Source organism: Kogia breviceps, chromosome X, assembly GCF_026419965.1.
Source record: "Kogia breviceps isolate mKogBre1 chromosome X, mKogBre1 haplotype 1, whole genome shotgun sequence".
NCBI classification, from domain to species: Eukaryota; Metazoa; Chordata; class Mammalia; order Artiodactyla; family Physeteridae; genus Kogia; species Kogia breviceps.
The window spans coordinates 3,390,227-3,415,338 of NC_081330.1; the positions used below are offsets into that span (position 1 = coordinate 3,390,227).

The following is a 25,112-nucleotide window of genomic DNA, read 5'->3' on the forward strand; positions in this document are numbered from 1 at the left end:
CGGGGCTGGGAAAGAGCCTCAAGTCACATTTGGACACGGTGAGTGGGTGCTGGCCTTACTGTGGAGGACATGATTCTGGAGCTCAGCGGGAAGGTCGGGAGGAGAGGTAGAGCCATTGGCTTTGTCTGCGCACAAGTCATAATTCAAGTCCCGAGTGCGGAGGAGCTTGATGGAGAGGGAGTGTGGACAGAGGAAGGGCCAGGAGCCCAAAACAGAGCCCGGAGGGACAAAGAATTTTACACAGGACAATGCAAACAGGCAGCCGAGGACTTGTCCTCAACATAGCTCTCACATTGCTCCTCTCCCATCTGTCCCTACAGCTGGCTGCTCGAGGCGGGGCCACCATCACCCCTCACCTGAATGTTGCAATAGCCTGTCCTCTGACCATGAAGCTGAAAATGAGGAGACTTGGAGTGGACTGAGGTCAGAGGAAAGCCAGGAGAGGTGGTGTCCTGGAATCCCATGGAAGAGACCCTTTCAGAAGAGGAGAACCTCTTTGAATCTAAATCCCAGGCCCAATATCCAGTACCCCGCCATGTCCCTGGCACAGCAGAGGCACTCAAGGTTTGTGGAAGGAAGGAGTTGATGCTGAAATGCTTCGGTAATAAACAGCACAGGCAGTAGTCCTTCCCATGTGTGTTCACTACAGGGCACCCCTAGGGGTGAATGATTCAAGGCACTGAAATCAGCATGCTGGTGCCAGGCTTATGGCCCACTCTTTCTATCTCCTCGCTAGCCAGCGGGAACCAGCTGCCTTCCAGAAGGAGCCCCTAGAACCAAGGCCCAGCCCTGGGGCCCTGAGATTGTTCCCATAGGCAAGAATCCTGGAGCTTCTTGGGATGTCTGATGGACCCCGTGGGTGGGGTCAGAGTAGAGGATCCAAGAGCCTAGAGAGGAGCGAAACAGGGACCAAGACTCATGAAAATCTCTGTCTGGGCGAGGGCTTCCCTGGAACTGGTTGGAGGGACTGCGGGGACGAGCATCCACCTTCAGCCCCCGACCCCAATCCCAGAGACAAGGGCAGAGCAGCCTGCCGTGCGCGGGGCACTCCCGCCCAGCCCTCCCGCACTTGGCCGCCGCGTTTGTATTCCGAATGCGAGCCGCCACCGCGTGAATTATTAAAGCCCTGACCCCGAACGCATCTCGCCCTCTGCAGAGCTGGCTCAGCGCAGCAGGAGAAGCCGGCCTCTGGCTAAGCCGCGGTCCCCCGGGTTCCAGCTGGAAGGCCTTGGAGGTCAGCTGGGCCCACCCTCTACTTCGGGGGAGGCGTCCAGAGGGGACGGGGCCTCGCTCAAGCTCCATGGCGGTGCAGTCAGGACCGGAAACCCGGCCTTCCGAATACCGACCTGTCCGGGACCCTTTGCAAAATTCTGGTGTCTTGCTGGCACTCCCACCCGAAGTACCCAAAGTAAGTTGCTTCCTCCCCCTCCCAAAAGGCTCCAGCCCAGGTGCCCCTACAGATCCCTTCCGTAAATTCCTCCAGGGCTCAGCCAACAGACTGCGAGGGGAGGTGGGGTGCGTCTTCCGTCTTCGTTCACCCTCTGTGTTCTGAAGGCTTCCAGAGACGGCCATCAGAAGAAAGCGGGTGCTGAGGGGAAACTGAGGCAGCTCATCAATTAAAGAGCAGTCAGCCTTGCTTCCTACTTGCCTGCCAGGCCTGGAATCTGATACCAACACCCACACCCCCATCCCCCCCCACCAGGTACCCAGGGCCTTGGACCCAGAGCCCTGAAGGGATTTCATATTTATCCTCTGAATCCGTCAGCACCAGCTTCCCTTTAGGGTCTGCCTATCTAAGAAAAACCTGAAGGACTAGGTCTCTGTGTCTCTGTCTCTCTCTGACTGTCTCTCTTAGAGTGGAACAGATACGGCCAGCTCCAGACGAGGTGGAAGCAAAATTGAACCCCAAACTGCCAAAAAATTGTCCACCTCCAGCCTTGAAAACCTACCTTGCTTAATTCCTGCCGTCATCCCGGAGGCAGGGTTCCCACTTCCGCAGTGCAGCCCGGCAAATGGGGCCAGCCGCCATCGTCTCGCCCCTGAATGACTGCATCAGCCCGTTTCCAAACCTTGCCGCCTTACAGTCTGCTTCCAGCACAGCAGCCAGAGAGACGGTATGAAAACACAGGCTAGGTCCCATCCCTCCTCTGCTCAAAACCTCGCACCAGCTCCCATCTCATGCAGAATGAGAGCCCAAGTCCTCACCGTGGCCTACTAGGCCCTATCCGTCTTCTGGCCCCGACCACCACTCTCACCTCCTCGCCTTATATCCCTCCCCTTGCTCTCTGAATCAGCCACACGGGCCTCTTCGCTGTTCTGCAAACATGCCAGGCGCATTCCTGCCCTGGGGTCTTTGCTCTAGCTGTCCCCTCTGCTGGAACGCACTTTCCCTGATATCGACTTCGTCCTTCCGGGTGTCGCTTTATCAGTGAGGCTTCCCTGACCACTCTGGTTTGTGTTTTTTAAATTAAAGTACAGTTGATTTACAATGCTGTGTTAATTTCTGTTGTACGACAAAGTGATTCAGTTTTATATATCTATATGGATATATTCTTTTTCATTTTCTTTTCCATTATGGTTTATCACAGGATATTGAATAGAGCTCCCTGTGCTGTGCAGTAGGGCCTTGTTGTTTATCCCTTCTCTACATAATACTTTGCATCTGCTAATCCCAAACTCCCACTCCATCCCTCCCCACGCCCCTCCCCCTTGGCAACCACAAGTCTGTTCTCTGTCCCTTTCTGTTTCGCAGATAAGTTCATTTGTGTCATATTTTAGATTCCACATATAAGTGATATCGTAGGATATTTGTCTTTCTCTGTCGGACTTACTTCACATAGTATGATCATCTCTAGGTTCATCCACGTTGCTGCAAATCACATCGTTCTTTTTCATGGCTGTGTAATATTCCATTGTATGTATGTGCCACATCTTCTTTATCCATTCATCTACCAATGGACACTTAGGTTGCTTCCATATCTTGGCTATTGTAAACAGTGCTGCTATGAAACTAGGGGTACATATATCTTGTCGAATTAGAGTTTTGCCCTGATCACGCCATTGAATACTCGTCACTGTCCTCATCCTGCTCTTCTTTTTTCCATAGCGCTTGCTAACATACTACACTGTTTCCTCATTTATGAAGCCTCCTGTATGTCCGTCACTACCTGCTACGTTGTAAACCTCAGAAGGGCAGGGATCTTGGTTTGTTTCACTGATGTACCCCAAGTGTCTAAACCAGTGTTGAATGAATGAAGGAAAGAAAGAAAGAAGGAAGGAAGGAAGGCATATGTTCTGATGGGAGCAGTGCTTGGAAGGCCTAAGAGGTTGTATACTTCTAACGCCCTTACCTGTGACTCTGGATGTGGCTGGTTGAGAGAGGCTCACAGCCAGGCCCGTGGATGCTTTCAATCACAAGCTGCCTTCCATCCTTGTCACAAATAAGTGTGGATTCCCGGGGAGTTGCAGCGGGGGTAGGGAGGTTAATGCTGACAGGAGGCTCTGAAAACAGTTCGGGGACCAAAAGCACGTATTTTTGCCAGATGATCCTGGAAACTCACCACCCTTGCTAAAATTGTTTTTCTGTGAAAATGGGCTCTGAGGTTTAAAAAAACAAAAAACTGGAAAGCACTTTGGAAACACAACCCCAAACTCCTCAGTCAGAATGGCCTGAACTGAAAACATGACAATGGTCCCACTAGAGAAACACGTCGTCCAAGTACATATGGGAAACTGCACTCTGGCAGGACAACATCCTGAGTAATGTCCAGAGGACAATTTCTAGAGCAATTGATCAGTCTATGTGCAATGCTTCATCGGGAGCAGATGTGTGCCTTGTTTTTCTCATTACCGTGATTTACTGTCTTCTGAGCTTATTAAAGACAGAGGCATGAGCCCACTTTGGTGTGTGTGTCCGGGGGGCATGGGGGGATAGAGGGAGGGAGAGGGAAAAGGAAGGGGGAGGGAGGGCCGGGCGAGGAGCTGGGGAGATTTCCACTCAGCTGCTGCCCAAAGCTGCTCTCATGCCTGAGAGCACCCAGTCGGCTGAACCTGGGCTGACGGGTTGGTCCACGCACAGCATCTGCTTCTACCAGATCAAACATAGCCACGTGACTAACCGCCAAATGGGAAGAGAAAGAGACGGCATCGCTCTTCTCAGCTCCACTCAGGTACTGGGAATCAATTTCATTTAATAGCCTTGTATGTTCTAGAATTTCCTGTTCCACAGTCACGTCCACCCAGATTCTATTCCTCGGGGTGGTTTCACACACACAGACACATTCACACACATGCTCACACAGTCACACATACATGAATTTATACACGCTTGCACCTGGTCCCTTACTCATATATCTACTCACACATTCACAAACACAGTCATGTACTCATACACACATACACAAAATGACTCATAGACACACACACACACACATACTCACACGCATGTTCATACACCTGCGTTCACATATGAGCACTCCCCAGGGAGTGCAACATTATTTCCTTGGCACTGGTTCCCCGGCACTGTTCTGTGAGATGGGAACTGAGGATGGAAGGGAAGAGCGGGAAAGAGTTGGAGAAACATCTAGGCTGGCAAGTCTCAATCTTTTCTTTTTTAAAAAACTTATTTATTTATTTACTTTGGGCTGCGTTGGGTCTTCGTTGCTGCGTGCAGGCCTTCCCTAGTTGCGGCGATTGGGGGCTACTCTTCGTTGCGGTGCGCGGGCTTCTCATTTCGGTGGCTTCTCTTGTTGCGAAGCATGGGCTGTAGGCGGGGGCTCAGAAGTTGTGGCACACGGGCTGTAGGCGGGGGCTCAGAAGTTGTGGCACACGGGCTCAGTTGCTCCGCGGCATGTGGGATCCTCCCGGACCAGGGCTCGAACCCCTGTCCCCTGCATCGGCAGGCGGATTCTTAACCACTGCGCCACCAGGGAAGCCCCAGTCTCACTCTTTTCTGATGTATAATCTCCGTTCGTAGTAATAATACTAATCATATAACATTCATAAGCAATAAACAAATTCAGACTTTTTGTATTTTAAAAAGTGACATATACTCTTCATTTTATGTATATTAGTTACAGGAGCAAGTAGATGCAACACTTGCTTTTGTGACCCAATGTTTGGGATTCTCTTATTTTAACTTTAAAAATCTCATAATTATTGTTTTTAATTTACAGATCTTGTGTCTAAATGATTAGCTAAGAAATGACATTTAAGGCTGCTAGCTGTAAGGACTTTTCTCCAAAATAATTTGGAAGACTTTATTTCAAATAAATGAAAAGTCTAATTGGCTATAATCGCCACTATGTTTTCTCTTCTTAACATTGTTTTTTGAAGGAACAGGAATTCCCTGGGGTGTTTGATGGGAATTTTGGCGACATGAATATAATTTACATATCTGGTGCAAATCATCCTGGGGTAAATTTGCAAAATTGTTATCATTTTTATCCGCCTCATTAACTTGTATATGAATATCAGGTGTTCCTTATGCTTATGCCTTTAAGCCATGGCCCTTTACAGATATAAAATAAACAATGTTTTATTTACATAAGAATAAAATCAATTTACAACTGTATAATGAGTCAAAATGACCATGGGGGATAGTGGTATTTAGCTGAATTATAAACGGATATGAGTCATCTCTACGCTAAGCCCCCACACGTGTTCACTTAATACTCACTGAGATGCTTTCAAACTACTCCGGTTTTAAAGGGAAAAATGTTGTTTCCATAATTTTAATGAAATAACCTTTCATTGAACTCGAACTAGGAGTTATTATCATCTTCAAGTCTAGAAAACCCGAGCTGGGAGATGTTGACCAAGGCCGTGACAGTTGTACAGGTGACAAAATGGAGGTGCAGGGTCATAGGACGACGCATGGCCGGGCTACGGCTAGAAGGCAGGGTAGCAGAATAGGAAGATCAGAAAACCTGGCTGTGAGTCCTGACTCCCCTACTAATATCCTATGTGAGCCTGGGTAGATGACTGCTTCTCTTGGCCTCTGTCCTCAGCAGTAAAATGGAAACAATGCAAACACTCTCCCCCTTACCCTACATCGCATTTGTATAATCGGAACCCAGGTGTGTCCAATTTGGAACCATCAGAAACCCTGCAAATTCTGCTAAGGGTTTTTGAGCGGAGCATCGTCCAGAGCTAGCAAGAGTGACACCATAGCACAGACGGAGTACTTGGGTGTAGGTGCGGCCAGCAGGGATAAAGAGCCATCTTCTTCAGTGCACAGGGTCCCGACTGCAGCTAGACTAGTTCACACCGAAGGATCTTTGCGTGGTCTCCCAAGCTCTGCTGGAATGGGCTTAAGAATGTGCCTGAATTGCCCGTGTGTTTGTTTTGTTTTGTTTTTTGCGGTACGCGGGCCTCTCCCTGCTGCGGCATCTCCCGTTGCGGAGCGCAGGCTCCGGACGCGCAGGCTCAGCGGCCACGGCTCACGGGCCCGGCCGCTCCGCGGCACGTGGGATCTTTCCGGACCGGGGCACGAACCCGCGTCCCCTGCATCGGCAGGCGGATTCTCAACCACTGCGCCACCAGGGAAGCCCTGCCCGTGTGTTTTGATAGGGTGATGGCCCTTTACTTACAGGAAACTACGCTGCACACAGGAGCTGGAGAGATGAGCAGTTTCCTTGATCTTCATTCTAAACCACCCATCAGGCTGACATGTACACGCTGCTATATTTAAAATAGGTAACCAACAAGGACCTACTGTAGAGCACAGGGAGCTCTGCTCAGTGTTCTGTAATAACCTAAATGGAAAAAGATTCTGAAAAAGAATAAAACAATGAACCAGCCATCAATTACAGAGTGAGCAAGGAATGTGCACTTTGGGGACCCCTGACTCACCAGGCCCAAGGGGCATTTGAGACACTTCCTGTAAGCAGCCCAGGGAGTCAGGAACCTGTGTCAGTTCCTGCCCCGTCTCTAGAAAAGAATGCGACAATATTAAGACAATTCTGAAATGAAAGAAAAGTAGCCATAACCCCCTATTCGAACAGAATATTCTTCTTCTCCCTTTTGGACCCCCCGAAAAGCAACAATATGCGTGTATTGTTATTATCATCAGATACAAAAGATATTACATTCTGCTTTCTCTCCCCTCAAATTACATCATTAATAATTCTATGTTGCTACAGTTTTTGCCTTTGTCATTTTTAAAAAATAACTGTCTTTGGTAATGAAAGTAACTCATGTGCATTTCAGAAAAGTGAAGAAGCACTTACAAACAAAAGAATGTAAATATCCCTGTAACCCACCCTGCCGTCATATGATGTAAGCCTCTGGTGGAAGCTTCAGATCCATGAGGCAGCACCAAGATTCTGTCTGCCGCCCCAAAAAGGGACCAGGGAAAGAGCGGGCTGCAGGAACAAGCAGTGTGGGTCTGGGTGTGCGGGCTGCTCCCACCCAGGACCAGCAGGAACTGATCTCTTCCTGCAGAGGCAGCCAGAAGCCACATCACTCCCTGGGCCAACAAGGCCTCACCTGATCTGGTGTCCATAACCTGTCTGAAGTTAGCTCCTCCAGCCCCTCCCACTCCCTCTGCTCTCGGGCCACCTGCCTCCTTACTGGACCTCCAACATTGTAAGCACAGTCCTGCCTCAGGGCCTTTGCATGTGCTGTCCCCTCTGCCTGTAACACTCTTCCCCTAGATATCCAGGGGGCTAGCTCCCCTACCTCCTCCACAGACAGACTTTCCTTGACCGTTGAATCTAAAACAGCACCCTTTACTGCTCGCTCCATCTTGATTGTCGTTGACAGCACTCATCCCTTGTAGACGTGGTTCCTATGTACCTGCATGTTGTTTGTTTAATGTCGCACCGCACTAGAATGTCAGCTCCACACGAGCGGAGGCTCAGACTCTGTCGTTCACTGCTGTATCCCCATCCCTGGCAGAGGGATGGTTTGTTGGATGAACAAACACAGGTAATCCCACCTCAAAAGCCAAAGTACGAGGAAAGAAAGCACCCACCTTATTTCCAGAAGGAAAATAATTTTATTGTGTTCTCTGATTACAAGGCTAATATATGATCATTATAAGCCTTTAGAAAATAGAGTGAAGTGTTCAGAACAAAACAGAAAGTGACATGTAATCTGGTTTTCTTGAGAAAAATCACTGTTACTATTTTGATATGTTTCTTCTCTCCCTCTCTCTTTCCTCCCCTCTATATATGGATAGATGGAGAGATAGGTAGGTAGATGATATAGATAGATACATAGAGATAGATATGTATAGAAATATGTATACACACCTCAGAAACATGGAATTCATGCTGTACAGGTTATTTTGTAAGATTACTCTGCACTGAATAAATATCCTTGTAACTCAGTCTTTGCCCACGTCCAGAATTATTCCCTAAGGATAAACTACTAGAAGCAGAATTGCTGGGTCAAAGAAGATGAACAGTCGCACGGCTTAAACTATGGGCTGACAGTTGCCTTCCAGAAAGACTGAACCATGTGCACTCCCCAGTGCTGAAAGATATAGCACCCACCGTCTTGTACCTGCACCACCGCTGGCCGTTCTACCTTCTTAAAAATACTTGCTCATCTGATAGGCATTATTGCTTTCGTTTGCACTTCTCTGTTTATTAGTGAAGAGGAACTATTTTTCACCTCTGTGGGCCGATTGGAGTTTATTCTTTTGATGCTGATTGTTATTCTGGGGGCACAATCAAGCCCAATCCTTACCACCCCCCACCCCTGCCAGCCCCTGGCTTTGTGTCGTAGCTGCCTCCCAAACTTGCTGAGTGACTGGTACAGGGATTACTTTTGCAGGGCCACCATGTCATTGACTGTAAAGAGACGATACCACAGACCTCGTAAGATTGGCATGAGGGTTAATCGCATGGTATGTGTAAGGTATTTATCACAGCATCTAGTGTTTAGTAAGTCCTAGTAAAAGGGCAAGAAGAAAAAATAAGTTGGTGCTACACTACTGTCAGTAATCCCTAGGGTTTCACAATGAGCTACAATTTGAGCTATTCATTTGGAATTGTTTTTTTAAAATCAGGGAGCTCACCAAATCTTTACTAGAAATATTTGTTAAATTTTATCAAATATCTCTTTGGTATCTATTGAAATTATCATGTGCTCAGTCACCTCTGAACTATTGGTTGATGTGATTAATGTTAACAGTGAATTTTCTGACGTTGAATCACCCTTACGTTCGTGGATTCATTCAGTGAGAAAATATTTATCCAGCATCTACTTTGTGCCAGGCACTGTTCTAGGCTCTGGGGATGCAACAACACAAGAGCAAACAAGACAAACCAAGTCGCTGCTCTCGTTCTAGTGGGAGAGTCAATATAGAATGTCCACGCAAAAGACAAGAATACAGTGGGTATTGTTTGAGGAATGACAAGATGACCTGTGTGGCTGGAAGCCTTTGGTGAGTATGGGGGGGAGGGGGTGTCTGATTTATGTGTGAAAAATCTCCCTCGGACTGCTGTGTGGGAAATGGGTTGGAGAAGAGCTTGGACCATGGAGCTAACGGTGGAGGTGCGTGTTGGACATATTTGCATATGTTTTGAAGGTGAAAGCCCACAAGATTCACTGACAGATGGGCTGTGGAGCATGAGAGAAATAGAGGTGTCCCAGGTAATAGAATGGATTTGCATATATTCAAATAAGGAGGACTGCAGGAAGAGCAGGTATTGGAGGGAAGATCCGGAGTTAGTTTGGTTTGGGACATGTTGAGTTTGGGAAGCCCTGTCTAGACACACAGGAGGAGACGTCAAGTGGGCACTTGGATACTTGCATCTGGAATAACACTTGCTTGATGTGTTTCGTCATTCATTTAATATTGTGCTGAATTCTATTTTTTGGCATTTTATTTAGGAATTTTTATTTTATTAGTCCGTACTTTTTTTCTTCTTGGGCTATCATTTTCAACTTTTCAAACCCAAATTATGCTAAAGATTCTTATCTAATCGGTCTGGGTTGGAGCCCAGGAATATTCATTTTAAAAGCAGTCCATAGGATTCTGATGCAGGTGATGCTTTAATGTTTTCAATTTCTTTCAGTATTATTCATCCATTCAACTCTCTATTTATCCTTTTTGGTCAATTTTGGTCATTTATATTTTCCTATAAAGCCATCCATGGCATCCCAGGTCTTCACAATTTAGCATAGAATTTGCATAATAATATCTTATACTTTAAAAGCAATCTCTCTCTCTTGGCCAGAACTATCCTTTGGCATGCTGAGTGTAAACTTGTATGATCTTTTTTTTTTTTTTTTTTTTTTTACTGATAGTATTTGCCAGAGTTTAGACAATTTATCTCTTCAAAGAGCAAGCTCTTCAATTTATTTTTCAATTGTCTTCAACTTCAGTAATTTATTTTGTCTTTATTAATTCCTTCCCTTTATTTTTCTTACATTTTTCATTATTGTTGATGTAATAATTTCCCTCTAACTTCTTGAATTCAATGATCAATCTTTTCTTGTTAGTCTTTCTTACTTTTTTACAAAAGGGGTTGACTTCTGGGAAAGATGCCAGTATATGTGTGCCTTGACAGAAATCTCCCATTGAAATGAACAAAAAGGCCCAAAGAAAGAAGAAAAAATTTTCTCTGGTGAATGCATATGCCGAGCACAATATAACTTGTACTAAAGTGAAAGAGGATTCTAGGAGACAGCACACAACCCTCCAGCTCCTGGGCACAGGGCAATGAAGATAATTCCAGCTGGTCTAACTAGTTCTCTCTGGTTTGGAGGGATGACATATAAAAAGTGCTTCAGAAAGGAAAAGAAACACTCCTCAACTTAAGCCCTTTCACCCACTGAAAATCACTGGGTAGTTGAGTAGAAATCTTACTGGATAATTGTGATTTTTTTTCTGCTAAAACCAGCTTGCAATGGTGAAAAAAGGGAGGCAGACCTTTACCACCTAAGATGGGGTGGGCGGCAGCAGATATAAACACAAGACAAGCTGCCAATACCAATAGACAAAAGAACAGACCACAGACAATCACTGGCTATATCAGGAGTATCAGCAGAAAAACAAAGACAGTTTACAAGAAAGATAACATACCTTGACCAATCTGAGTTCATCCCAAGAATACAGGGATTTTGTAATGTCAGAGTTTTATTTTATTTTCTAGCTTTACTGAGGTATAATTGACAAAGAGCATTATGTAAGAGTAAAATGTATAATGTGCTGATTGGATATACATGATATATTGTGAAATGATTACCACATTAAGGTTAGTTGACACATTCATCACCTCACAGTTACTACTTATGTGTATGTGTGAACATTTAAGATCTTCACTTAGCAAATTTCAACTATACAACAGTATTGTTAACTATTGTCACCATGCTGTACATTAGATCCCCAGAACTTATTTATCTTAAAACTGAAAATTTGTACCCTTTGACCAACATCTCCTCAGTTTTCCCACCCCCCCCCCAGCCCCTAGCAACCACCATTCTACTCTTTGTTTACATGAGTTTGGCTTTTTTAGAGTCCACATATAAGTAATACCATATAGTATTTTTCTTTGTCTGACTGAGTTATTTCACTTAGCTCTCAAGGTTCATCTGTGTTATCAGAAATAGCAAGATTTCCTTCTTTCTTGTGGCTGAATAATATTCTATTCTATAGCTGCTGCTTCTTTATCCATTCATCCATTGACAGACATTTAGGTTGTTTCCATATCTTGGATATAGTGAATAATGCTGCAATGTACATGGAGGTACAGATATCTCTTCCAGATAATTATTTAATTTCCTTTGGATATATATATACCCAGAAGTGGAATTGCTGTGTCATAAGATAGTTCTATTTTTCATTTTTTTGAGGAACCTCCATACTGTTTTCCATGATGGTTGTACCAACTTACATTCCCACTATATTAATTCTTCTGATCTGTGAACATGGGATACCTTTCCTTTTCTTGTGTGTTCTTCAATTTCTTTCAGCTATGTCTTCTAGTTTTCAGTGTACAGATCTTTAGTTAAATTTATTTGGAGATCTTTAGTTACATTTATTAGGGGATGTTAACAGTGTAACATCTCCTTAGTTAAACTTACTCTCACGTATTTTATTGGATTTGATACTATTATAAATAGGATTGTTTCCTTTATTTCTTTTTCAGATAGTTCATTGTTATTGTAAGGGCTATCTGGTGTTTCAAACCAGAGCAGAGAGAGGGCAGAGAATGAATCTGAGAGCAAACAGGCAAATGGCCAGCACAGGTTTCCTAAATTAGTCACAAGAAGCACTAACTAAAAGAAGACAAATTTACAACATTAAAATACAGAATTTTGGCTCATTAAAAGGCACCTTTAAAAAAATGAAAAGACAAGCTACAAATTGGGAGAAGATATCTGGTAGTGTGTATGATTGACAAAAGATCGGTATATAAAGGACCGCAAATCAATAATAAGGAAAAAACTCCAAATAACTCAACAGGTAAATAGGCAGAAGACATGAACAGACATTTCATAAAAGAGGAATCACATATGGCCAATATCCATATGAGCAGATGCTCAACCTCATTGCCAGTCAGGGAAATGAAAACCAAAACTACAGTGAGATGCCATTTTACCCTCATTCAACTGGCAAAACTTTACAAGTCTGGCAATTGTTGGAGAGGATGGGGGACATCAGAATATCTTATGCTTTTCCGATGGGAGTGAAAACCATTTGGCCTAATATTGTGGAGTAGGATGTTTGTGTCCCCTACAATGTAGCGGTCACTTCTAAGTACAATAGGAGACCTGCATAAGAATGTTCACAGCAGCACTGCCCACAACAGCACAAAACAAGAGCGATGCAAAGGACAACAGGAGAACGAAGAAACAAATTATGGTGTACTACTCAGTGGTGAAAATGAATGAACTAAAATGTTAAACAATAACATGGAAAAATGTTAGTAACAGTGTTGAGTGAAAAAAGCAAGCCAAGATTACATACATGGTATGAGCCTCTTTTTATGAATTTCGAAAAGAAAATGACAATCTATTGCATACATATGATAAAATTACATGTATATATATGCATTCCGATTATAAATACAAAAATTCAGGATAGCGATTACCTCTTAATTATGGGAGAGGGAGGGAACAGGATGGAAGATGAGCACAAAGCCAGATGTCAGATCAGGGTAATGTCTTCGTTCTCAAGTGGGATATAAGGACCATAGGCAGAGTCTTTATCTTAATTTAAATAACTAAAATGAATATATTAAGGCCGTGAAAAAAACAGTAGTGATAGTGCATTGTAAACCAACGGTTATGATTAATCTAATTCTTTGTGACAGAGGTTCTAAAGAAAAGAAAAAGAATTGGTTAACAATTCCGGTTAAGGATAGCCGATTGGGGCTTCCCTGGTGGCGCAGTGGTTGAGAGTCCGCCTGCCGATGCGGGAGACACGGGTCCGTGCCCTGGTCCGGGAAGATCCCACGTGCCGCGGAGCAGCTGGGCCCGTGAGCCATGGCCGCTGCGCCTGCGCGTCCGGAGCCTGTGCTCCGCAACGGGAGAGGCCACAACAGTGAGAGGCCCGCGTACCGCAAAAAAAAAAAAAAAAAAAGGATAGCCGATTGAACAGATTTTATTCTGCTCCCTCCAGAAACCTCACTCAGATTGAGTCTAAAGTGATGTTTTAAAGTATTATAAACCCACAATGGCAAAAAGAGCACACGAAAAGATCTGCAAGAGAAATGGGAATTTTCAGAAGCTGGAACGTGGACAGAGGAACAGTGGCTGACTTAACCAGCTAGAGGAAGCCATCAGAGGGGAGAAGCAAGCTGATTGCCAGAGAACCCAGAGAGCCTTCAGAACTGGAGATGCCAGGCACCAAGGAAGGCAGGGTAATGCATGGGGCCGAAAATACAAGGGTTTATTAAAAATCTTATAAGGGGCAGGTCCCCATTTCTATCCCAGCCAGTCAGGTATCATACCTCCAGTCAGGAGACAAGAGGTTTATTCTCTGTGAAACTGTGAACACCAGGCGCTGTGAAGGATGGGAGGGCAAACGGAGACATTAGCAAACCTGCACGCTAAGTGATGTCTCCCTCTCCCCCAGCTCCCAGAACTCTGGAAGCTAAGGCCACCAGGTGACCAGCTTCCCGCCTGCCCGCAGGCAACACATCCCCACACACGGATTCCAGCGGAAGCAGAAAAGGCACATTTCAAACAAACGTTAATATTAAGGGAGATACAGCAAGATGTTGCAATAATTAAAGAAGGAGAGGAGGTTATGGGAAAGGAAAGAGGAAAAGGAAAAGCTATTGGTAACTTTAAAAATATGATAGTTGGAATTTAAAATTCAAGAGGAAGTTTGAAAATAAAGTTGAGAAACTCTCCGAGAGAGAGAGAGAAGTAAGAAAATATTTTTAAAATTAGGGTATCAGTCTAAGAGGTCCAAAATTCAATTAATAGGAGTTCCAACAAAAGAGAACAGACTAAATAGAGGAGAGAAAACATAATACAGTGAAATTTGTCAAAACTAAAGGACATGAGTCTTCATGAAAGTTGTGAAGTTGAAAAGTCCCCACCAAGTACCTATCAAAATAAATGAAAAAAATACCCACATGAATATACAGCCTCATAAGAGTTCAGAATACTTTGGATAAGGAGGAGATCCTCAAAGCTTCAGAAAAGGGAAGGTGGTTCCAAAGATTGGTAATCAGAATAAATAAATAAATAAAGGCATGCCTTAAATTTTTTCAGAGAAAATTGTTTCCAAGTTAGAATTCTATATCCAGCAAAGTATCAATCACACGTGAGGGGGAAATAAAGCTATTTGCAAACATATACAATCCCCCCAAATATGTAACTCCCGTGCACACTTTCTCAGGAAGTTACCAGAGGATGGCCCCTCAAAATGAAGAATTAAAACATAAAAGAGGGTAACATGTGATCTAAGAAAAGGGGAGAGAAAGAGGGAGAAGAGAATCTCCAGGATGAGAGCTGTGCACTACGTCGAAAGAACACGTCATTGTAAGAAGGCGACCTCCAAGGGTGAAAAACAAGGAAGTAGATCTGATGTGTGTGGCTGTTATTACAAGGAATTTTACATCTCTGATTAGAAAGCCTGGAAGACAACCGAATCATAGGTGCAGAGAAAGTGAAAGCAAATCAACTAAAGGCAGCAAGTGTTGACTCCAGGAAAAATCAAAAGGTGTGTTGTAATGGGAAAGAAAGATATTGTTTGGCTGTGAACGATATCTACATAGTCATGATAATGTAAACACTGAACATTTATTCCACCAAAGATTATGATAGAACTATATTGGGAGCAGGGGAAGGAGGGAGATAGGCCTGATTAAATCATGTGTAAAATGAAAACTCAAGGAATATTAGTATAAGAATGTTATTTTGAATATAGGAGGTTAATACCAGTTTAAAAAGATGTGATTTGAACATGTCATCTCTGTAGAGTGATGTGCAGGACTAGGGAGGAGAGTGGGCCCTGCTGTTTTTCAAGATCAGTCCACTTATATGGAAAGTGCTACGATTTTAAACTGCATTTATATATTACTTTGATAAAAGATTTTAAAAAAATAACTGAAAGCCGGGACTTCCCTGATGGTCCAGTGGTAAAGAATCCGCCTTGCAATGCAGGGGATGCAGGTTCGATCCCTGGTCAGGGAACTAAGATTCCCACATGCCGCGGGGCAACTAAGCCCGTGTGCCACAACTACTGAGGCCATGCACCTCAACTAGAGAGAAGCCCATGCGCCCAAAGAAAGATCCCTCATGCCTCAACAAAGATCCCGCTTGCCACAACCAAGACCTGATGCAGCCAAAAATAAACTAAATAAATAAATAATAACTCTTTAAAAAACCCAAACACTGAAAGTCCTCCACCCCCAGAGGTCACCACTGTTGAGTATGTAGCCTTCCAGATGTTTTGCCCTATCTTACACCATGCACAAAAATCAACTCCAGATGATGGATCAAATGATTAAATGTCAAAAGTAAAACTTAAAAACTTTTAGTGGACCATAGTGTTCTGACTTTGGGGTGAGGAAGAATTTCTTAACCAAGCCCCAAAGTGCACTAACTATGAAAAGATCAATAAGTAGGAAATTCTCCTACTCAAAAGACACAAAAAGGGACCACTGGTGGTCCAGTGGTTAAGACTCCACACTCCCAATGCAGGGGACCTGAGTCCGATCTCTGGTCAGAGAACTAGATTCCGCATGCCTCAACCAAGAGCCCGCATACCACAACTAAAGATCCCACGTGGCGCAATTAAGACCAGGTGTAGCCAAATAAATAAATAAATAAACAAATATTTTTTAAAAAACAAAACACCATAATCAAAATGAAAGGACTAGTCTGAGATTGGGAGATTTTTGCCACATATATAAACAACAAAATATCCAAGACAAGGAACTACACATCATTAAAAGGTGGGTAAGCGTTGCAATGAAAACAGGCAGAGGACATGAGCAGGTATTTCACAGGAAAGGAAATATGTATAGTCTCTCTGTGTCTCTGTTTGTCTCTCTGTCTCTCTCCACTGTCTGTCTGTACACACACACACACACACACACACACACAGAGAGAGAGAGAGAGAGAGAGAGAGAGAAAGAGAGAGAGAAAGAGAGAGGGACCACGTCATTATTGATCAGGGAAATGCAAATCAAGAGAAGCTGAAGCCTTTCTCAAATGTCACCTCCTGCAGGAGGTCTTCCCTGGTCACCCTATTTAGGATTCTAGCCCCATATATTCCCTAATTTATATAGCACTTATCACCATCGAATACACTATCTACTATATGTGTTTGTTTTGTTTATTTCCTGTTATCTTCATCCCACTAAAACGTCAACTACAGGAAGGTAGGGATTTTTATCTGGCGCAATGCCAGGCACTTGGTGGATGCTTAATAAATATGTGTTGACTGAGTGGATGAATGGATTTAATAAAATAAGAGCTCAAAGAGAACTTAATAAATAAAATAGGAGAAAATATTCAGAGGTCTATTGAGAATAAATTTTCTCAAAATAAAGCACGAACTGAATCAGCAGGTCATAAAAGCATACCACATATGAAGAAAAAATGGATACAGAATCATTATCTGGGAGGCATGTCTTGATTAAATTGCTTAACTTGAAGTAGAGAGTTCTTCAGATAGTCAAGCAGAGAAAGCAAATCACCAAAGGCAATAAAAACCAGAGTTTCCTGTACTTCTCCATAGATACTATCAGTGCCAGAAGACAGTGGAGCGATGTTCTACAAAGTTCTGAGGGAAAGAAATTATGACTCGAATATTTCACCCAGCCAAGTTATTATTCAAGGCTATTCACAGTCAGGAAAGACTCGGGGAACTGAGTATGCATTAGCCCTTCTTGAAAAACATACCCAATGAGAAAAATCTTGCCAGCCAAGGGGTAGATCAGAATTCAGAAATAGATAGCTGTGAGCATTAGCTATCTATTTCTATTGAACCCACTAAAATATGAAACTAAGGTCAGCTATAGAATCTCCACTAAATGACCGGAAGAGTCACAGCCTTGCAGAATAGAGTGCATTACAACCATTTAAAAAGTGAAGGCAAAATAACCAACAAAAATTGGAAAGTGGGAGAACAAGAAAATGAGGTGGAAAGATTGAAAAGATGAGAACAAGTCTCACCTTCCATTGTGGGGAGTCAATTGATAGTAGCTATGTCGATTGCAAAAGGGGGGAGGAGGGCTTCCTCGGTGGCGCAGTGGTTGAGAGTCCGCCTGCCCTGCCGGTCATGGCCCACTGAGCCTGCGCGTCCGGAGCCTGCGCTCTGCAACGGGAGACGCCCGCTTACCGCAAAAAAAAAAAAAAAAAAAAAAAAAGGAGGGGGAGGGAGGGGAGAGGAGGAAAAGGAAAGAATGTTTTCCAATCACTTAACCCATTTGATCAACCTTCTGTCCCCCAGAGGGGCCTCTCTGGAGCTAATAAACCTTAGGGGGAAGGAACATTTGCATCAAGTTCAGCAGTACCTTTATTTTTACACTAGCTCCTTTTTTATACTTTAAATTCAAGTAAAACCAAATTTCACACTTTTTATTAAAAACAACATGACTGGTATGGTCCCAGTATTATAAAATTCTTTCTAGACAGCTTGCTGTCTTCTACCTGGACACGTGTATAAAGAGACGGTTGGGAAGCTAGTCCCCAAATAGTAACCATATTTCTTTCTTTTCTGGGTAATGACATTGTTGGTGATTTACTTGTTTCTTCATTGTAATTCTTAAATTGCTTCAGTTTCGTAATATACATTACCTACTTTATAAAAACAATGAAGTGATTATTCTCTTAAAACTATTGAGAACGAAGAAGCATTCTCCCTGTGTGCAAGTCAACACATAGAAAGCTGTTTATCGCTGCATTTTCTTATAATGGGGAATAATGAAAACAACATAAATGCTCGTGTTGGAGGAATGGCTAAAGAAATGGAGATTTGCACAAAGAGCTACAATGCAGCAACTTAAAAAAATTAAGTAGAATTGTCCTTGGAAAGACTGCCAGGAAAGATAGGTAAAAAAAGCAAGTTACAGAACAATGTTTATAGTAAGAAGCCGTTTGTAGCTTTGGGTTTTTTTTAACACACACCAAAACTCTACATTTCTGTATATGGGTTACTGCGGAGGAAAAGGTCAGGAGAGAGATGCAGCAACCAGATAACTGGGATTCACTGAAGAGCAGCCAAGGATAGGGCCAAGGGCTGGCTTTGTCTGGGAAGAATGACGTTTTTAAAAGGAAGATTTATCATGTATCAATTGCATAATTTAGAACACCTTTGTTTTTAAGGCAAAACGTTCAGCTTGATAGTTTAAGGCTCATAGAAGGGTCAGCTTTGACAGTAGGATAATCATGCTCTAGTCTAGACCCAGCATAAAGGAGCTGGGAGAATCTGCCCCCTCTCTCCCCAAGTTGGGATGCGGTGGAGGAGTTTTCACCCTAACAGTGGCGGGGCGGGGGTGTGGCCATCCTCCAGTTAGGGCTGCAAGACAGTGAAGAAAGCCTTCCGGGAAGAGATTGAGAGGGTAGTGGCATTTGTTTGCAGTGGAATATGGGAGTTCTTGGAAAGAGCTGATGGGGAGGGGCAAGCGTTGGGAGAAGCCAAGGTGAGAATGGCCATAGTGGTAAGGGGATGGGGACATTGGGTGAGGAAGCGGCTTGTCTTTCCTGAAGTGTCTGAGGATCACAGTGATGAGAGCTCCGGTTGGAGATGACGGGCCTCAGACATGCCCAGGTTGGCTTATGGGCCCACTGGTGCCTGACAGCCCCAAACTGGCAGTGGGGCAGCAAGGAACCCGTTCTGGGCAAGGGCTGCCAAGAGGTTGGTGGAGGTCTGGCAAGAGGCCTGCTTAGCCGGTGAGGTGGTGGTAAAGCAGTTTATCCCTTATTTGCAGATGTGATGGATATTTTATGATAGAAATAGCAAACACATATAGTGCTTACTGTGTGCCAGGCACTATTTGGAATGCTTTACACATGTATTCAATCCTCATACCACCACCAGGAAGTTGATCTATCCCCGTTATACCGTCGTGGAAACGAAAGCACAGCGATAATGAGTGACTGGCCCGAGACCCCAGAGCTTGGACATGGCAGAGCTAGAATTCAAACCCAAGCAGCCTGGCTCTAGTATCAGGGCTCTTAACCATTACATTAATTACACAATGCCATAGTTTAGTGACGCTGACATGCACTTTTCTCATCTCTGAAATTGAGACGCATCTTACAAGCAATGGTATTTCATGGTTTAACTAGCAACATATTCACCTTGTTAGGGGTACGCAAAATGACAGTGCTTCTTAAATCCAATGATACGGAGTATTAAACTGTCCAATTACCCATTCTCTTGAAATCATTCGTGCTTAGGGAAGGTCTTCAGCACCAATAAGACCCAAGATCGGGCTGAGTGGGGCAGTGGTGGTCCACCTCCCGAGTTTCATTAACGCACCCTTCAGCAGCAGGTGGCAGCGAGACACCCAGTGACCAGCTAGGACAAAGGACATGGCCACAGCGGCCGGCAAGAACGCCGAGGGCAGCGCAGAGACCCCCGTGTGGATCTGGGACTCCCTCTCCCTGAAGATACCTAGGAATCTCCCCATGCCAGATGCCATCTTGGATAGCAGAAGTGTTTGGAGAAGAAAGTCGAAAAGACTGAGCATTCAGTTCGTTTGAAGTACCTAAAAAAACAGTGGCCTTAATCTGCAGAAGAGTTCGTATCCTTTAATTACCAAGTCCACGATTCTTCTCTTCTCCATCATGGGAACAGGAGTTTCAAAGTGAGATAAGAAGAATTCTAGGAAGTTAGGAAGGCTGAACTTCTTTGCCTATCTGGGTAGGGTGAGTATAAATTGTTAATCTCACAACATTAATCATTTCTTTATTTGTATATTTAGTCATTGCAATGACTAAAGGATTTGGGTCTCTCAGGGCCCCAGGGGCGCTCTCCCATCACATGGCAACCAGCAGCTCCCACCCCTTACTCTCCCAGACTCCTCTCCACTCCCCACTGCCCACTCACAAGCTGCCCTTGCTGGGGCACGTGATTCAATGCAGACAGTGCCTAGCTCTGCCAGGAAGGTCATCATGTCCCCTTCTGCTGGTACAGACTCAAATCTCTTTGCTGTTTCCCCTTCCATGCCACACAGAGCTTCCCTAAACACCAAGAAAGCCAAAACCAAAGGAGAGACATGACAGGCAGCACTTATTCCAGGGAGAGCCTTCTGGTTCCCAGAAAGAGATCCCTTCCAGCTTCCTCAAGTGGGGAGAGAGGGGACTCCATGGAGTGGACATGACCGCTTTGGTCAGCCCATAACCCTTCCTCCGTCTTCTAAGAATACTGGGTTTCTCCTTTAGGAAAGTCCTCCTCCTCAATTAATACAGTTAATTGGGGGAGGGGGGGAGGCTGTAAATCATAGCTCAGACTGGCCAATGAGGGCAACCCATCTCTCTAGCCAGAGGAATTGGTCTAGGGGTGAACACCTGACTCAGGCTGGGTCTCGGTGAGACTCTTCACAGAGAAGAAGTGCATGGTGGGTGAGGATCTCTCTCTCTGCCAGCACCAAAAACACTAAGAAGCACCTAACTTCAGTCCTCAGTGGCTGTCTACAGAAGAAATAAATTATCTACAGAATGAAGTCAATTTTTGAGCAAAAAACATCCCAAGACAAGGAAGGAGGGGCAAAACCCTAGCAATTTTAAGCCCCTAAAGCCAGCTCAAGCCCTGAACTTCCCAGTCCAGTGAACCAATAAATGCCTTTTTGGCTCAAGCTAGTTTGAGGTGGGTTTCCATCGCTTGTCACCTAAATTGTCCTGACAACTGCGACGACAACCTCGTGGAGGTTCCCAGCCACGAGTTCCTTAGAGGACCTGATGGGCCAGGCACAGCACAGATCAGTACATAGCTACGCTGCAAGCTCCTTGAGGGCACCTAAGTATATTTTGTCCGACTTTAAGTTGGTATATTAAATGGTATTATAATTATAAAAATTAAATGGTATTATAATTTTTATTATCAGTTTCTACACGTTCATTGCTAGCATACAGAAATACAATTGATTTTTGTATGTTGATCTTGTATCCTGCAACATTGCTGAACTCATTAGTTCTAAGAGTTGTTTACATAGATTCCCTGGGATTTCTGCCTAGGCCATCATGCCCTCTGCAGATAGGGACACTTTTATTTCCCAAGGCCAAAATTGCTCGAACGGAAAAAAACAGATACAGAAATCCACAATGATAGTTGGAGACATCAACAACCCTCTGTCAGTAATTGACACATCACACAGGCAGGAAGTCAGTAGGGCTATAGATGACCTGACCAGCACTATCAAGCGACTTAATGTAATTGACATTTATAGAATATACTCCATGCAGCTCTTTCAGTACCTGGCGCAGCCATGGCTCACAGTTCCAAGAAGCATCTGAAGTGTGTAGCAACTCCAAAACATCGGACCCTGGATAAACTGTCCAACGTGTTTGCTCCTTGTCCGTCTACCAATCCCCACAACCTGACAGAATGTTTCCCCCTCATCGTTTTCCTAAGTAACAGGCTTAAGTATGCTCCAGTAGGAGGTAAAGAAGATCTGCACGCAGCAGCTCATTAAGACTGATGGAAAGGTCTGAACTGCTATTACCTGCCCTGCTGCTTTTATGGATGTCGTCAGCATTGACAAGACCAATCTATGACACCAAGTGTTGCTTTGCTGTTCATCATATTATGCCCAAAGAGGCCACATACAAATTGTGCAAAGGGAGAAAGATCTTTGTGGGCACAAAAGGAATCACTTCTCCGGTGACCAGTGATGCTCAAATTATCCGCTACCCTAATCCCCTCAGCAAGGTGAATGACACCACTCAGATTGATTTGGATACTCTGTATGGTGGTGACCAGAGGTGCTAACCGGAAAAGAGTAGGTATGATCACCAACAGAGAGACATCCTGGCTGTTCTGATATGGTTCGTAGGGAAGATGCCAAAGGCAACAGCTTTGCCACCTAGATCTCCAACATTTTCATGACTGGCAAAGGCAACAAACCATGGATTTCTCTTCCCTGAGGAAAAGGTATCTACCTCACTATTGCTGAAGAGACCAGAGACTGGCTGCCAGGCAGAGGAGTAGGTAACAATGATCTATAGCAGGTAACATAATTTGAAAAGGTTTTTTAAACTTAAATCTAATACAGCATGAAAATATAATAAAATAATCCATTCAACAACCACAGAATACATAAGCTCACATGGAACATTCACCAATATAGACCGCATTGTGGGTCATAAAATACACCTTACAATTTTAAAAGAGTAGAAAGCATATAAAACATATTCATATATCACAATGGAATTAAATTAGAAATCAAAACAGAAAGATAGCTAGAAAATCGTCAAATTAATTAAACAACCTACTTATAAACAACACATGGGTCAAAGAAGAAGGCTCAAATAAATCTAAAAATATTGCTAACTAAATGATACAACTTAGCAAAATCTGTGGGATGCAGCGAAAGCAATGCTTAGAGGGAAATTTATAGCATGAAATGCACATGTTAAAAAAGAAGAAAGATCTAATGTCAATAATCTAATCTTCCACTTTAGGAAACTACAAAAAGAAGAGCAATTTAAGCCTAAAGGAAGTAGAATAAAAGAAATAATAAAAATTGGAGCAGAAATCAATGAAACTGAAAACAGTAAAAACAGTATAGAAAATCAATGAAATCAAAAGCTGATTCTTTGAACGATCAGTAAAAGTGATAAAACTCTAACCAGTCAAACCAAGAAAAAAAAAGAGAAGAAAAAAATTACTAATATCAGAAATGAAAGAAGAGTCATCACTACTGATCCCATGGACTACAGGATAATAAAGGAATACTATGAACAATGTTATGCTCACAAATTTGATAACTTAGATGAAATGGATCAATTCCTTAAAAGATACAAACTACCAAACTTACACAAGGAGAAATAGATAATATGAAGAGGTCTAGATCTATTTTAAAATTGAATCAATATTGTAAAACTTCCAAAACAGAAAACTTGAGGCCCAGATGGTATAACTGGTGAATTGTAGCAAACATTTAAGGAAGAAACTATGCCAATACTCTACAGTCCCTTCCAGAAACTAGAAGCAGAGCGAACACTGCCTAACTCATTCTATGAGGCCAGCATTACACCAATACCAAAACCAGACAAAGGCATTACAAGAAAGGAAAATTACAGATCAATATCTCTCACGACATTAATGCAAAAATCCTCAACAGAATATTAGCAAATCAAATCCAACAATGTATGAAAAAATTATACACCATAACCAAGCAGGATTTATTCCAGGTATGCAAGGCTGATTCAACATTCAAAATCAACTAGTGTAATCCACCATATTAACAAGCTAAAGAACAGAAATCATACAATCATACAAATTAATGTAGAAAAAGCATTTGACGAAATCCAATATCCATTCATGATTTAAAAAAAGAACTCAGCTAACTAGGAGTAAAGGATCTGTTTCAATTCTTCATTTTTTTCCTTTAAGTATTTGGATCATATCTTGTCTTCTTTTATCACTAGTTATTTTTTACTAAGTGAAAAATATTGTTTATTAAGAAAATTTAAGATACCATGATATTGTGAAGCTCTGGTTAATGATGTATTCCACTATAGTTTTGTTTCTGGCAGACAACTAGGCTAGGAGCAGATCAGCTTAATCCAGTTCGGGAGTGAGATGATTTTAAACTGAAATTCTGTCCTTTTTAGGATTAATCTAGTTTTGGTTAGCCCTTACTCTTAGGATGTAGCACTTCAGGATCCCAACTTAAAACCCGGGGGTTGAGAATGTGTCATCAAGGCTCCTCTGTAGTGGGTCCTGAATCTGCACAACTTCTCACCCTCTCAGCTATGGCTTTCAGAATTGGCACTTTCCCCTCCAGGGAAAAGTCAGAGCCAAATGCCAGGCTCAGCTCTCTGGGCTTCCCTTCTTTTTCAGATCTTGGCCCTGTAAATTCTCCCTGCCTTTAGCTCTCAGATTATATTAATACTTTTCTAGCTTTTTCAGTTGTTCTCAGCTGGAGAATTGAATTGAAAGAACCGAGTTTGCTGTCTCTGAAGGCAAAATTTCATTTCTACATTTTAGAATATATTGACATTTTATTTGTGGGCCAACATATGTTCAATTTTTGTGACTGTGCAGTGGTACTTACAAGCTGCATTACATAGTACAGAATATGATATATATCAATAAGATACTGTGATTGTATTATTATTCCCAACCATTTGCTGTCACCCATGTAAAAAGACTACACAATTCCTGCCCGCTGCCACATGACTTGCAGTGCCATCCTGTGGATGGCGTATAACTCCTCATCTCAGTGACATCAGGCTTGGCCATGTGACTTACTTTGGCCAGGAGAATATGAATAGAAGTGATCTGAGCCACAAGGAGCAGAAGCTTTGAGCCATCACTGGCTATGCCATTGCTCTTTTCCCTCTGCCACAATGCTGATATATCCTGGAGAGGGGCTCCTCTTTCAGTTTGGATCTCAGAATAAAGAAAACCGATGGATGAGAGCCAAAGGTGAAACCAACCAACATGTGATGTGATCACGAAATAAACATTTGCTGTTGCAAACCACTGAACCTTGGAAGTTGCTGTTATACCACAGCAT

General features: G+C 43.3%; 1 protein-coding gene and 1 pseudogene across 1 annotated transcript in view; one reads left to right on the plus strand and one right to left on the minus strand.

Moving 5' to 3' along the window:
* The window catches only part of MTMR1 (myotubularin related protein 1), a 520,398-nt gene that overhangs the window by 217,445 nt on the left and 277,841 nt on the right, over positions 1-25,112 (minus strand). The gene's annotated exons all lie outside the window — the stretch shown is intronic.
* Positions 21,855-22,580, plus strand: LOC131748844 (small ribosomal subunit protein eS4, X isoform-like; annotated as a pseudogene).